The 15231-nt window shown below is 39.6% G+C and overlaps 1 protein-coding gene across 1 annotated transcript in view; it reads left to right on the forward strand.

Annotated features, from left to right (window-relative positions):
• The window catches only part of USP13 (ubiquitin specific peptidase 13), a 151801-nt gene that overhangs the window by 121063 nt on the left and 15507 nt on the right, over window positions 1-15231 (forward strand). The gene's annotated exons all lie outside the window — the stretch shown is intronic.

The raw sequence follows: 15231 nt of genomic DNA on the forward strand, positions 1-15231 counted from the left end.
GACTGAGAAGGGAAGGGTTCGTTTCCTTAAAGCAGTGGTTCAAGTGTGGTGCCAAACTAAAAGGATCAGCACTATCTGGGAACTTATTAGAAATGTGAATTCTTATATGCCACCCCAGATCTACTGAAATAGGAGCTCTGGGGAAGGAGCCCAGCAGTCTGTTTTAAGGGCCATCCAGTTGGTTTTGATGCAGCTAAATTTTGAGAACATCGGCCTTAAAAGAAAGATCAGGGTATTATTGCTGGTAGAAGGAGAGTGGCTGCTGGACATCACCTATACCAGGTTAACAATGAAAATACTAAGAAAGTAGGCATTTGAATTGGAAAAAGTGATTATTACAAACACAAGGATTAAATGAATTACTTGTATCAAATCTTACCTAGGGAATATGTTAATTAAAAATAACTTTTGCCATCTTTCAGAATGAGAGTAATATCATTACATGACACTCTTATTTGGATAATGTCTAATTTGCTTCAAAGGGTTAGTGCTGTTAACACAATAATAATAGCTATCGTTTATTAAATGCCCACTGTGTACCAGGCGTGTCCTCTGCCACTTCTCATGTACTCTTTATAACCAGGTATTCAGATGAAATGGCCACTTAGACTTGCTAGTGGTAGAGTAAGGGTCTATTTGATTTTGAAACCCAAGGCTCTCCCCCCCCTTTTTTTTTTGCCTCTTTTTGAGTCATCTTATTTCAGATTTTCTAATGGAATAGATGCTGAGAGTTGGAACAGAGGTTCTCTTTATCGCCAGTTACTATCCATTTAGGGATAGCAAACAAATTTATGTTGAGAATTTTATATTTCAGAAAAGTAGGAAATCAGAACTTCTGTCTGACTTATTTGGGCTTCTGCCGTTTGCAAAATCATTTCTGTTTCTGTATTGTACTTAATGAGCATTTAATTTTTTTAAAAAAGAACTCACTGATTTACTGATGTAATTAAAGCATGATTAGGCTGTGATTACTCAAAACCTGCTCTGGCTCTTTCAGCCACATGGCTGTAATGGTTTGCACGTCTTTCCCTGCAGCTGAGATTTTCCAGCCAGGGGAATAGAGAGAAATTTCATTTACATAATGGCAGGGCTCCCAACATGCTGAGCTCCCTGAGGGATGCAACCCAGAACAGGATCAAGAGAGTAGGAGATATATGTGGTTTACTTGAAAGCCACTCTCACTTAATGCAACTGGACTTCAGTACTTAACCCCCCTCCCCCCTCCCCCCCCCTTTCAGCACTTGTTGCAATTCGTGCCTTTTTCAGTGGTGCCTTTGGAAGTTAAGAGGAAGCCACTCTGTAGGGGTAAACTAGGTTATACTAAAGTATGAGTGACTGCTAACTATTTTTTTTTCAAACTTTATTTCAAATTCAAAAAATAAAATAACAGACAAAAGGCAGTTTAACAAGTCATAGAAGCATTACTCCAAAAAAGTTCTGTCCAGGTACTTTTATGTCATCTAATCCTAAAAACAAACTCAGTTGTTCCTTCAGCATTCAGAAAGATACACAATGAACGCAGATTGGTTAAATGATATAATCAAGGTCTCCTTGTTAATGAAGAACATGAAGAAGAGAAAAATATGCTTAATCCTATTCACATCTGATAAAACTATACCCCATATTCTTCTTTTGACCTTTAGTATTTTTAAAAAAGATTTATTTCTCTCCCCTCCTCCCCCCCCCCCCCAGTTGTCTGCTTCTCTGTGTCCATTTGCTGTGTGTTCTTCTGTAACCACTTCTATCCTTATCAGTGGCACCAGGAATCTGTGTTTCTTTTTGTTGCGTCATCTTGCTGTGTCAGCTCTCCGTGTGTGCGGCACCATTCTTACGCAGGCTGCACTTTCTTTCGCACTGGGCGGCTCTCCTTACTGGGCACACTCCTTGCATGTGGGCTTCCCTACATGGGGGACACCCCTGCGTGGCAGGGCACTCCTTGCACGCATCAGCACTGCACATGGGCCAGCTCCACGTGGGTCAAGGAAATCTGGGATTTGAACCGTGGACCTCCCATGTGGTAGGCAGACGCCCTATCCATTGGGTCAAGTCTACTTCCCTGACCTTTAGTATTAATATTCTACCTTCCTTCTTTGCTTTGCTACAAAAATATTACAATATTGTTGCTAACTATTGTCATGTGTCACCATATTCTTAATACCTTGCAGTAAAAGAACATTCTTGTATTAATATAATTAACCACAATCCTCATCTACTACCAAAATCACTGTTATACATTTCTTTATTATCCTTCAGCTCTCCTCCAACTAACATTAACCTCCCTAGACTGTTTCAGCCATAATCACATCCATAAATAACAATATTATACTCATTATAATGTGCTACCATTAATTCCATCCATTACCACTTATTTAGAGTTGACCTTAATAAACAGTCTACATACTTCCAGCATCACTTCCTTTTTCTCAAGCCACCTTCCATCTCCCACCAACCTACACTCCATAGTTCTATACCATAAGTCCACTCTTTGTACTTAGTTTGTATCAGTGAGATCATACAATATTCCTCCTTTTGTGTCTGGCTTATTTCACTCAACGTAATGTCCTCAATGTTCATCCATGTTGTCATCTGCTTCTGCAATTCATTTCCTCTTACAGCTGAATAGTATTCCATCATATGTATATACTATATTTTCTTTATCCATTCATTGATTGACAGACACTTAGGTTGTTTCCATCTTGTAGCAATTGTTAATGCCACAATGAATATCGGAGTGCAAATATCTGTTCATGTCCTTGCTTTCAATTCTTCTGAATATGTTCATAGTAGCAGGATTTGCTGGATCATATGGCAATTCTATATTTAGCTTTCTGAGGAACTGCCAAACCATCTTCCACAGAGGCTGCATGATTTTACACTCCCACCAACAATGACAGAGTGTTCCTATTTCTCCATATCTTCTTGAGGACTTGTAGTTTTCTGCTATATTTTTTTAAATTAATGCCCATTTTGTAATGCATGAAATGATATTAATATGTCATTGTAGTTTTGATTTGCATTGCCCTAATAATTAGTGATGTTAAGCATCTTTTCATGTACCTTTTAGCCATTTGTATTAACTCTTCAGAAAAGTGTCATTTTAAGTTTTTTGCCCATTTTTAAGTTGGGTTGTTTGTTGTTTCGTCATTAACTTGTGTGCACTCTTTATATAACATGGAAGTCAAACCCTTGTCAGATACATGGTTTCTGAAGATTTTTTTCTCATTAAGTTGGCTGTTTTTTCACCTACTTAATAAAACCATTTGAAATGCAAAAAAAGTGATACTGAGATAGTCCCATTCATCTATTCTTTTATTGCTTATGCTTTGGGTGGAAGGTCCAAGAAACCACCACCTAGCACAGGATTTTGAAGAAGTCTCCCTACATTTTCTTCTAAGAGTTTTATAGTTCTGTTTTTATATTTAGGTCCTTGATCCATTTTGAGTTAATTTTTGTATAATATGTGAAGTAGGGGCCCTCTTTCTTGTAGCTATGAATATCCAGTTTTCCCAGCACCATTTGTTGAATAGTCTGTTCTGACCTAAATGAGTGGGTTTGACAGCCTTGTCAAAAATCAATTGACCATAGATATGAAGGTCTATTTCTGAACTCTCAATTTGATTCCATTATTAGTCAGTCTATCTTATGCCAGTACAATGTTACCATGCTGTTTTTACCACTATAGATAGGTATTATGATTTAAAGTCTGGAGATGAGGGTTCACTTTTCCTTTTGATGATGTTTCTGGCTATTCAGGACTCCTTACCCTTCCAAATAAATTTAATGATTGTGTTTTCAATTTTTTCTTTAATGCGTGTTATTTTTATCACTATTGCATTAAATCTGTATATCAATTTGAGTAGAATTGACATCTTAATGATATTTAGTCTTCCAATCCATGAGCACGTAATGTTCTTCCAGTTATTTAGGGCTTTTAAAAATTTGTTTAACATTGAGTTGCAGTTTTCTGAATACAAGTGCTTTACATTGTTGATTAAGTTTATTCCTGACACTCTGAATTTTATCTGCCACATTTTATTTTCACCACTCTTTGGGTACTCTTAGTTACTTTTATTGGTATAATCTTCATTTCTAGACTCTCTTCCAGGCTCCCCTCTCCTGTCTTTTCTTTTCAGGCTCTAGCACACTGTTTAGTATTTCCTGAAAATCTGGCCTCTTGCTTAGAAAATCTCTCAGTTTCTGTTTATCTGTGAATATTCTAATTTTTCCCTCATTTTTGAAAGACAGTCTTGCTGGATATAAGATTCTTGGCTGGAAGTTTTTCTCTTGTAGTATCTTAAATGTATCAGACCACTGTCTTCTTGCCTCCATGGCTTCTGGTGAGAAATCAGCACCTAATCTTATTGGATATCCCTTATACATTATGCCTTGCTTTTCTCTTGCTGCTCTCAGAATTCTCTCTTTGTCTTTGGCATTTAACATTCTGATGAGTATGTGTCTTGGAGTTGGTCTGTTTGAATTTTTTCGGATGGGAGTATGTTGTGCTTCTTGGACAGGGATATCTATGTCCTTCAATACGGTTGGGAAGCTTTCTACCATTATTTCTTCAAGTATTCCTTCTACACCCTTTCCCTTTTCTTCTCCTTCTGGGATACCCATGACATGTATGTTTGCATGCCTTTTGCTGTCATTTAGTTCCCTGAGACCTTGTTCAATTTCTTCCATTCTTTTCTTCATCTGCTCTTTTGCATGTTCACTTTCAGAGGCCATTTCTTCAAGCTCACCAACCCTTTCTTCTGCCTCCTAAAATCTGCTATTGTATGATTCCAGTGTGTTTTTAATTTCATTTATTGCACCTTTCATCCCCATAAGATCTGCTATTTTCTTTGTATGCTTTCAAATTCTTCTTTGTGCTCATCCAATGTCTTCTTAATATCCTTAATCTCTTTAGCCATCTCATTGAATTTATTAGGGAGATTTATTTGAACATCTATGATTAGTTGTCTCAACACCTTTATGTCATCTGGAGGCTTATCTTGTTCCTTTAACTGGGTCATAGCTTCCTGTTTCTTGGTGTGAATTGTAATTTTTTGTTGGTGTCTTGGCATCTGGCTTACTAGAGTATTTATTTTGTGTGTAGTTTTTGACTTTAGTTTAGGGCTTCCTATCCTTTCTCCCTTGCTTGCACAGTAGGAGCCCAGCATGTAGTTGGTGCTGTAAGCTGTGGAGGCTCAAGCTGCCCTCATTTCACCAGGGACCCGTGAAGCTTCTTCCGACTTTCTCCTTTTCCAGGGGTAGGGACAGAGTCACAGTTGTGTGGAATAATCCAAGTCCAGACCTAGACTGTAGTTGCCCAGAGAAACTGATGACCTTCACGCCCTTCTTCCCCTGCCTGGGGTGGGTGTGAGCTGCAGGTGTGGGCAGCAATCTGCAGTGCAGGTCCAAGATGACTGCAGTTGCCCCGGTAGACTTCTTATTTTCAGTTTATGCCAGCCAAAGTTCCCTGCAGTTACCTGTATAGGCTGGTGCAGGGCTTCTCAGCCTCCTGCCTGCCAGAGGCAGAGCTGAAGCCTAGGCTATGACTGTCGGCTGATCTGCATGAAAGAAACTGGTTTCTGTGACACTGAGAGTTTCAATCAGCCTGGCTTCCCCTTGGGCTGGAGGTGGAGTCAAAATGGCAGCTCTGGCCTCTTTCTGACTTGGGCTGTTTCACACCCCACCTGTTCCCAGGGTCATATCTCAACCAACCAAGTCCAGCAATCAGCAGCCAAAATTGTCAGCCAACTGTCTCCTTCTCCCCTACTTCTGAGAAGTGGAGCTTCCAATCCCAGCCACAGAACCGCTCTTGGAGCCGCCAGAGTAGGACAATCACCAGCCTCTGTTGCTTTGGCCGATAATTTCCCAGAGAGGCTGGTGCAGATTCTCTCAGCTTCCTCCCCACCTGAGGTGGCACTGGGGCCTAGGCCAGAGCTGCAATATGATCTGGATGGAAAGAAGCTGGTCCCCACCAGTGCTGTGATTTTCAATCTGCCCTGCTTCTCCTAGTACCAGGTGCAGAGTTCAGATGGCGGCTCCCAGCCTCTTTCTGATTTGGACAGGCTCAAACTTTAGCTGTTCTCAGGAGTTTACTGTAGCCCGCTGAATTTACTCATCAGTAGCTGAAATTGGTGCCCACCCATCTCTTCCTCCCCCGTTTGAGGAAGGTGGAGCTTGTGCCTCCAGTGGAGAACGGACACCAGCCTCTTGGGTGTGGAGCACTCTACTTATGAGTCTTCTTGGCAGATGGGCAGTCTCCTCCTTCCACTCCTTCAAGGATGTTGCATAATGTTCTTCTGGTCTCCTGAAGCCCCCAAACAGGTGCTTCAGCTGGCTCCAGAGAGCCCTGGGTATTTGCTAACTGTCCTGTAGCAGGAGCTGACTCGAGGAGCTCCTTATTCCACCACCATCTTGCTGGTTCTTTTTTGGAGCATTTTTATCAAGAAAGGATGTTATAGTTTTGTCAAATGCCTTCATCTATTCAGATAGTCATGTGATTTTTCTTCTTTAGTGTATTAATGTGATATATTACACTGATTGATTTTCTTGTGTTGAACCACCTTTGCATACCTGGTGTAAAGCCAACTTAATTGTGATGTATAATTTTTTAAATGTATGATTGCATTCGGTTAGCAATTGCTTTGTTGTGGATTTTCGCACCTATATTTATTAGAGAAATTGGTTTGAAATTTTCTTTTTTTTCAATGTCTTTATTTTGGCTTTGAATTTAGGGTGATGTTGGCTTTATAGAATGACTTTGGTAGCATTCCTTTCTGTTGAATTTTTTGGAGGAGCTTAAGCAAGATTGGTATTACATCTTTAAATGACTGGTAGAATTAACCTGTGAAGTGATATGGTCCTGGACTTTTCATTTTGGGGAGGTTTTTGGTAACTCTTTCATTTTCTTTGCTTGTGATTGGTAAAGACTTACTGCAAGACATCTACTACTGAGAATGTTAAGGCCAAAGGTAAAAAGGATACTGAGAGCAGTAAGAGAAAACCAATGTATTACTTACAAAGGGGCTTCAATAAGCATAAGTGCCAATCTCGCATCAGAAACCATGGAGGCAAGAAGACATGGTACAATATCTTTAAGGTACTGAAAGAGAAAAAATCCCAGTCGAGAAATCTTTATCTGGCAAAACTATTTTTGAGAAATGAAGACAAGTTTAAAATTGTCACAGACAAACTGAGAGAGTTTGTTACCAAGAGATCAGATCTACAAGAGATATTAAAGGGTGTGTTATAGCCTGAAAGGGAAAGACAAGGGTGAGAGGCCTGGAGAAGAATGTAGAAATAAAGATTATAAGTTAGAGAACCAGAAAGGGCTAAAAGACAGACAACAGTAAAATATGATGACAGAAAACCAAGGGATAAAATGGACAGAGTAGGTAATGCTTTGGTAATACTGAATGTCAATGGATCGAACTCCCCAATTAAAAGACATGAGCTATCTATTTGTTGTCTGCAAGAATCTCACCTCAGACACAAGGACACAATCAGACTGAAAATGAAAGGTTGGGAAAAGATATTCTAGTCAAATAGTAATAAAAAAAAAGAGCTGGAGTAGCAAAACTAGTATCAGAAAAAATAAATCTTAAATGCAAAACTGTTGTAAGAGATGAAGAAGGTCACTATTAATAAAAGGGGCAATTCACCATGAAGAAATAACAATAATAAACATATATGCACCTAACTTAGATACCCCAAAATATATGAGACACACACTGGCAAACTGAAGGTAGACATAGATGTCTCTACAATAATAGTTGCAGACTTCATCACACTACTCTCAGCATTAGATAGAACATCTGGACAAAGGATAAAGCAACTGAGAGCTTGAGTAATATGATATAGAACTAGACCTAATAGACATTTATAGAGCCTTACATGCCCAAACAACAGGATGTACATTTTTCTTGAGTACTCATAGACATGGATCTTTCTCCAGTATAGACTATATGTTGAGACATAATTCAGATCTCAATAAAATTAAAAATATTGAAATTATACAAACCACTTTCTCTGATCATAATGGAATAATGTTGGAAATTAATAGAAAAAAGGAAAATTCACAAATATATGGAGTTTAAACTATACACTCAAGAAATCAGTGGGTCAAAGAAGATATTGCAAGAGAAATCAGTAAATAGCTAAACATGAATGAAAACAAGGACAAAACATATCAAAATTTATGGGATAAGGTGAAGGCAGTGCTGAGATGAAAATTTATGGCCTTCAATGCTTACATTAAAAAAGAAAGAACTAAAATCAAAGACTTAACTGCAAACTTGGAGGAACTAGGAAAAAAACCAAACCAATCCCAAAGCAAGCAGAAGGAAAGAAATAATAAAGATTAGAGCAGAAATAAATGGAGAATAAAAAGCAATAGAATCAACAGAACTAAAAGTCGTTCCTTCAAGGTCAACAAAATCGACAAATCCTTAGCTAGATTAACAAAGAAAAAAGAGAGAAGTTGCAAATAAATGTAGTCATAAATGAGACATTACCACTAACCCAGAAGAAACAAAAGAGATCATAAGAGAATACTATGGAAAACTCTATGCCAAGAAACTAGGCAATGTTGATGAAATGGACAAATTCCTAGAAACACACAAACAACCAACACTAACCCTAGATGAAATAGAAGACCTCAACAAATCAATCATGAATGACTGAGAATTCTTAAGTTTGGAGGGAAGTGTTTGATATTTGGAGTTTTAGGAGTCAAGGTGGAGTGGTAATTTTAGCTGACTGGGGTTGGGGGTGGGCAATTTTTAGACCCTTAAGATTCTGACTTTGTTGTCCACTACCTTAATCTGTTCTTGACTTACCCAGATTCTTCTCCTTTTTTTTTTTTTTTGAGGTACCTGGGCCAGGGAATGAGCCTGGGACCTTGTATGTGGGAAGCTGGCTCTCAACCACTGAGCCACATTGGGTCCCCTTAGTTGGTGTTTTTGTTTGCTTGTTGTTGTTTTTTTTTTTTCAGAGGCACTGAGGACCAAACTGGGATCTCCCATGTGGGAAGCAGGTTCTCAATGCTTGAGCCACATCCACTCTCTCCTCTTTTGTGAATTGCAAAAATACTCCAAGTTTTTCTTTTCCTTTCTTTGGTCTTTTCTCAGAGCAGGTATGAGGGAAATCAAGATGTTGGGGTAAGAGATTGCCTCCAAATAATAATGCTTTTGTGAGTAAAGTATTAGTAAATTTGGGATGATTTTTCCCCCCTGTTATACAGAGAGAGTCAGGGACAAGTAATGATACAAATTTTTCAAGTTAGGAATACTCAGTTAGAAAACCCAGTTTCGATTTATCTCACTGGAAGGCTTCAGGGCCTCTGGGGTCTTGATGGGCGTTTCAAGGAGTCTTTGATATCTGTGTGTCGTGGGCACTATCTGTAGACTGACTAAATCAGGTGTTATGCCATTATAAGGAAGTATTGTTTTCAAATATATTTAGATACTGTAACAATTTATAAAATATAAATTAAACACACTTGAATTTAGAATTGCTTTTGTCATTATATGTTGTTAAGGTATAGTTTTCAAAAAGGTAAGTCATGACTCTCAGGCAAATGTGAAGTGAATATATTAAAGATTTTGTTTAATTAATGAGGGAACCAGTAGGATGTTATAACAGGTTCAAAAAGCATCTGAAAAGCGGGGATAACTAAAGACAGTGTTAGAAGTGTTAGGATGAGATTGCTGGATTAGATCCAGAAGTAGTTAATATCATCAGGACCAATAGATTTCTGGTACTTTGCCACAGCACCCGTTTGGGCTAATAACAGAATTTAGTACTGGGAGTGGGTGGTGCTTTTGCAGTTACCAAAATGCTGGAATGGTTTTATATATGGGTAAGAAGTATTTTTGGAGGAATTGTGAGATGCTTCATAGAAAAGGCCTAAAGTGCTTTGAAGAGACTGTTGGTAGAAATATGAATGCTAAAGAGCCTTTTTTTGAGGACTTAGAAGTAAATGATGAAACTATTATTAGAAACTGGAGATAAGGTGATCCATGTTTTAAAGTTGTAGGGAATTTATCAAGATTAACTCCAGATGTTATATGAAAGGCAGAATTTGAAAATGGTGAGAGTGGACATTTAGCTTAAGAACTTTCCAGAGTAAACATGAAGAATGCAATTTGGCATCTTGCAGCTTATAGTAAAATGCTTCACAAGAGAGACTGAGACTGAGGGAGCTGAGGACTCAATTGTTAGACACAATGAAACCAGAAACTGATTCCAGAAATTCCAATCCTCTAGAAATCAAGCCCCCATACAATAGTGCCTCATTTGAGGAATTAACTAAACAAGGAACTTGTAAATCAGGATTTATCTAGGAAAGACTTGTGGAAAGTTTTACTGTTAAAGGCTTGGAATCCTGTTTTCTGCATGCTAAACCAACAAGCTTTTTGCGAGAGCTGTATGAACAAAACCACTGTCAGCTTGGGCTGAAAGGGACATGGAGGGGAAATATGGAAGGAAAAATGACTTTAAGAAGAAAACATGGAAGCTGAGATCTGGAAGCAAGATATCTCCTTGGGCCAAGAGAGAAACTCCACCCATGTGTATGGAGAGGGTGAGTTTGCCCTGGCAGTTGAAGAGGGTGGATGTCCCAGCCTGCTGTTCAGGGAGAGTTTTGCCACCCCAGGCTACTGAGTGTGGAGAACACATTCCACAGGGGTTGGGGAGAGTAAGATTGACTCCCTATAGGTCTGAGAGGGATGGGCCTGCCCCCCACAGATTAGGGAAGGCCAGGTGACCCAACTCATTGCTCTGAAAGGGTTGGGCCTGTAGGCCAGAGATTAGGGAGAATGTTGCTGCCACCTCACTGTATTAAGGGGGTTGAGACTCTACCCCAAAGATTGTGTAAAGATCATTGGGGTGATGGCCACACTTTGCACAGTCTTTGGGGTAGAGTCTCAACCCCTTAGTATGGTGAGGTGGCAGCAACATTCTGTGGCCATCACCCCAGTGTTCTTGGAAGGTGAGGTCTGGAGCTCACCTCAGTTGCCATCCAGATGCTTGATGAAGGTAGAGCCAAGGAAATGGCCATTGGGCAAACCTGAGGAAAGGGGTGGGTCCTGGTGAGGTCCCAGGGAGAAGAAATCATCATCTTGAGAATGACTTTCATTCTGAAACCCAGATTCATGCTTCCCTCCCAATTTGTCCTTATTGTAATGCAAATGTTTATCCTTTGTCTGTCCCTTTGTTTGTTGGAAGCAGATAAATTGTTTTCTAAGTTCCCAAGGTCTACAGCCAGATGGGACTTTGCCCCAAGACAAACTGTTTTTCTATAAACTGATTGTGATGTGATTTTGTACTTAGCATTATTATTAAGATTTTTAAAAAAATATTTTAATTTCTTTTTTGGAGTCCAGAGGGTATAGTTTGATATTATTTATGAATTCCAAAAAAGATATTGATGATTATGTTTGTAAACTGGTCTATTCCTCTGGGTGTGATACCCTTTGGCTTTTTTTTTTTAAAGATTAATTTTTAAAAATTTATTTCTATCTTCTTCCCCATCCCCCACAACTGTCTGCTCTCTATGTCCATTCACTGTGTGTTCTTCTGTGTCCACTTGTATTCCCATCAGCCACACTGGGAATCTGTGTTTCTTTTTGTTGAGTAATCTTGTTGTGTTAGCTCTCCATGTGTGCAGCACCATTCCTGGGTAGGCTGCGCTTTCTTTCGCTCTGGGCGGCTCTCCTTATGGGGCGCACTCCTTGCGTGTGGGGCTCCCCTACGCAGGGGACACCCCTGCGTGGCAGGGCACTCCTTGCGCGCATCAGCACTGTGCGTGGGCCAGCTCCACACGGGTCAAGGAGGCCTAGGTTTGAACCCTGGACCTCCCATGTGGTAGGCGGACCCTCTCTCTGTTGAGCCAGATCCACTTCCCGTGATACCCTTTGTTTGTATTAGATTGAGCTGTGATGTCTTTGAATTAAATTATGTTAAAATTAGGACTTTGATTCAACCACATCACTAGGGCATGCAGGGTTGAGTCCCCACCCCTTGGTGGGCTGGTAAAGCAGACTCTCAGACAGAAGTAGACACACAGAGAAGATACAGAGAGGGTCCTCGGCCCCAGGAAGAGAGTTGAGCCTGGTAGTTTACAGATGGCCTTGTGAAGAGAACAGAGCAGCTGAGCCTAGAAAGAAACAAGCCCCAGGAAGAGAGTCAAGCCCAGTGCCAGCCTGCAGCTGAGACTGGAAGAAGCTGGACCCACAGAGCTTTAAGAGGAAGAGGAAGGCTGAACCCTCAGCCAACATCCCCCGCCATCCTGCTTCAATATGTGACAACTGACTGTTGTGAGAAATCAACTTTGAGTTGGACTCCTTAGGGCCTTGTAACCGTAATTTTTTACCTAAAATAAATACCCTTTATAAAAGCCAACAGAAATCTGCTTCTTTGCATCACAACCCCTTTTGGCTGACTAATACAGTCACACTGTTCTTTCTCTTTCTTTCCTTGCCTGCTTTCTGTGTCCAAATTTCCTCTCCTTGTAAGGACACCAGTAATTTTGAGTTAGGGTCCACTTTAATCCAGGTTAGCCTCATTTTAACTAGTCACATCTTCAAAATCCTATTTACAAATAAGTACACATTCAGAGGACCAGGGGTTAGGATGTGAGCATGTCTTTTGGGGCGGCATAATTCAATCCATGAGAAGGTTTTTCACCTTAATTTCTTCTTTTGAAACAAATATAAATGGATAGTTCTTATCTATTGAGTTTTTACAGATGTGTTGCGAGAGAGTCTGTCCTTTGGAGTTGGTTTCCAGCAAGGATTAGTTGCTTATATTGATAAACATGGTAAATTTTAATTATAGGACTACGATTTATGCCATTTTTTCAATTTATTTTTATGATTCTGAGTTTACGTGTGATTTGTTTTTAACCAAAGTGGGAGAAAGGGGGCTTGATGACATATCTGGAAATATTTGGGTGTATAGATTTGCCCTTCTCTATGTTTCTGTTTTGTCAGCCCTTTGGCTGTGCTGGTGTCTGAGCAATGTTTCATTGACGTGACCCTGACTTACGGTGGGAAGCGCTCATTACTCTGGACAGTTCCTTGCAAAAAAAAAATTTTTTTTTTGGTTAGGGTATCCTGTCCTCTTTTCATTTCATGAGAATGCTGAGGGAGGCCATATTTTGGGAGACCAGATTGTATCTCTCAAACTGAAGATTTGGAATTCGATAGAGAATTATTCAAAAAGGATTTTAAAAACCACCTGGGGTCAAGAATCATTAAAAGGCCTCAGCCCACACCCATTCTTCCTCACTAGGTGGAGGCAGGTTCTTAGTGTAGGGGCAGGGAGGAGGGCAAATAAGGTCGAGGATACGATCCCTGGATCACTATTTCAAAAAAGTACCTACCAGGCATCTGTTAAGTACCAAGGAATGTGGTTTGCATTCGCAACTATTTTTGCCCATTTTCCTTTTCAGATGTGGGTTGTTATTTTTTGTTTGCCAGTTGATGGGATAGCTAGCAACAAAAATGAGCTTAGTGATGGGGAAGGCAAGCTCCTCTGATGAGTTTCTGATTAAATATTATTTAATTTATACCCTCCCTTGATAGGTATTTATTCATAAACATAAAAACAAATGAGGAAATGGGAAAAAGGGAGCCATTCATTTATTCATTCATTTGCTCACTTATTTATCTATACATTCAGCAAATATATATTAAGTGCCTACTGCATGCTAAGCACTGTTCTCCCAGCCTGGAATATTGAAATGAACAAAACAGTCTGATTTCCTGTCCTTATTGAATATATTCTAACTTTGGGTGAAGGGAGATAGACAATAAATAAATGCACAAATAAATGTGTGATATGTCAGGTGTTACTAACTACCATGGACAACAGTGAAGCAAGATAAGGGGGCAGGGGGCAGCACTTGGAATGCGATGGTGGAGGTGGAAGGAGGGCTGCTGTTTTTAATAAGAGTGATTCAAGAGAGCCTTTGACCTGCGACTTAGATGAAGTGAGCCATGTGACATCTGAAGTAAGAGTTTCAGGTAGAGGGAAGAGCAGGGGTAAAGACTTGAATGCCTGAGCTTGATGAGTTTGAGGAGCAGCTAGAAGGCTAGAGTAGCTGGAGTGGAGTGAGGGGAGTGATAGGAGATGGGGGGGGGGGGGGTTCATAGGCCACTAAGAGTAAGATTTTGCTCTGAGATACAGGTAGCCACAGGTGGGTTTTTAGACAGGCATAACTACAGTTTGACCTCCATTTTAAAACGATCCCTCTTGGTAGCCAGACTGAGAATAGTATTTAGGGGACAAAGATGGCAGCAGGGAGACCAGTTAGGAGGCTGTTGTAATAATTCAGACAGAAGATGACAGTGACTTGGATCAGGGAGCAACAGTGGAGGTGTTAGGAGGTGATCAGATTCTGAATATATGTGGGAGGAAATGCTGATGGATGGATGTTGAGAGTGTGAGAGAGAAATCAAGGCTTTGTCCCAACCTACTGGAATAATGAAGTCACCCTTGACTATGGTAGATAAGGCCGAGGAGAGAATTCACAACAAATTAGAATGGATATCCTCAGTCTGATAAAGACATCTACAAAAACCCACAGCTCACTAACATCATACTAAATAGTGAAAGAATGAAAGCTTTCTCCCTAAGATCAGGCGCAACAGAAGGATGTCTGCTCTCACCATTTTGAGTTATCATTGTACAGAAGGTTCTTGTCAGGGCAATTAGGCAAGAAAAAGAAATAAAAGGCATCCAGATTGGAAAGAAGAAGTAAAACTATCTCTATATGCAGATGATATTATCTTGTATATAGAAAATCCTAATTCACTAAAAAGCTAGCAGAACTAATAAATGGGTTCAGCAAATTGGAAGAAACAAGATCAATATGAAAAATTCAGTTGTATTTTTATACATTAGCAGTGACCATTATAGAAATGAGATTAAGAAAAATTCCATTTTCAGTAGCATCAAAAAAGATAAAATACTTAGGTATAAATGATAAAGTATAAAACATTGAAAACAAATATAGTTGGAAGAAATGAAAGATCTAAGTAAATGGAAGGACATGCTATGTTTATGGATGTTGGAAGACAATTTTGTTAAGACAGCAGTGCTTTCCAAATTGATCTGCAGATTCAATTCAGTCCCTTTCAAAATCACAGATAGTTTTTTTTTCCCTTTCTTTTTTTTGGGTGGATATTGAGAAGTTGATACTAAAATTCATAAGGAAACACAAGGGACCCAGAATAG

The sequence above is a fragment of the Dasypus novemcinctus genome, chromosome 4 (genome assembly GCF_030445035.2).
Source record: "Dasypus novemcinctus isolate mDasNov1 chromosome 4, mDasNov1.1.hap2, whole genome shotgun sequence".
Taxonomy (NCBI): Eukaryota; Metazoa; Chordata; class Mammalia; order Cingulata; family Dasypodidae; genus Dasypus; species Dasypus novemcinctus.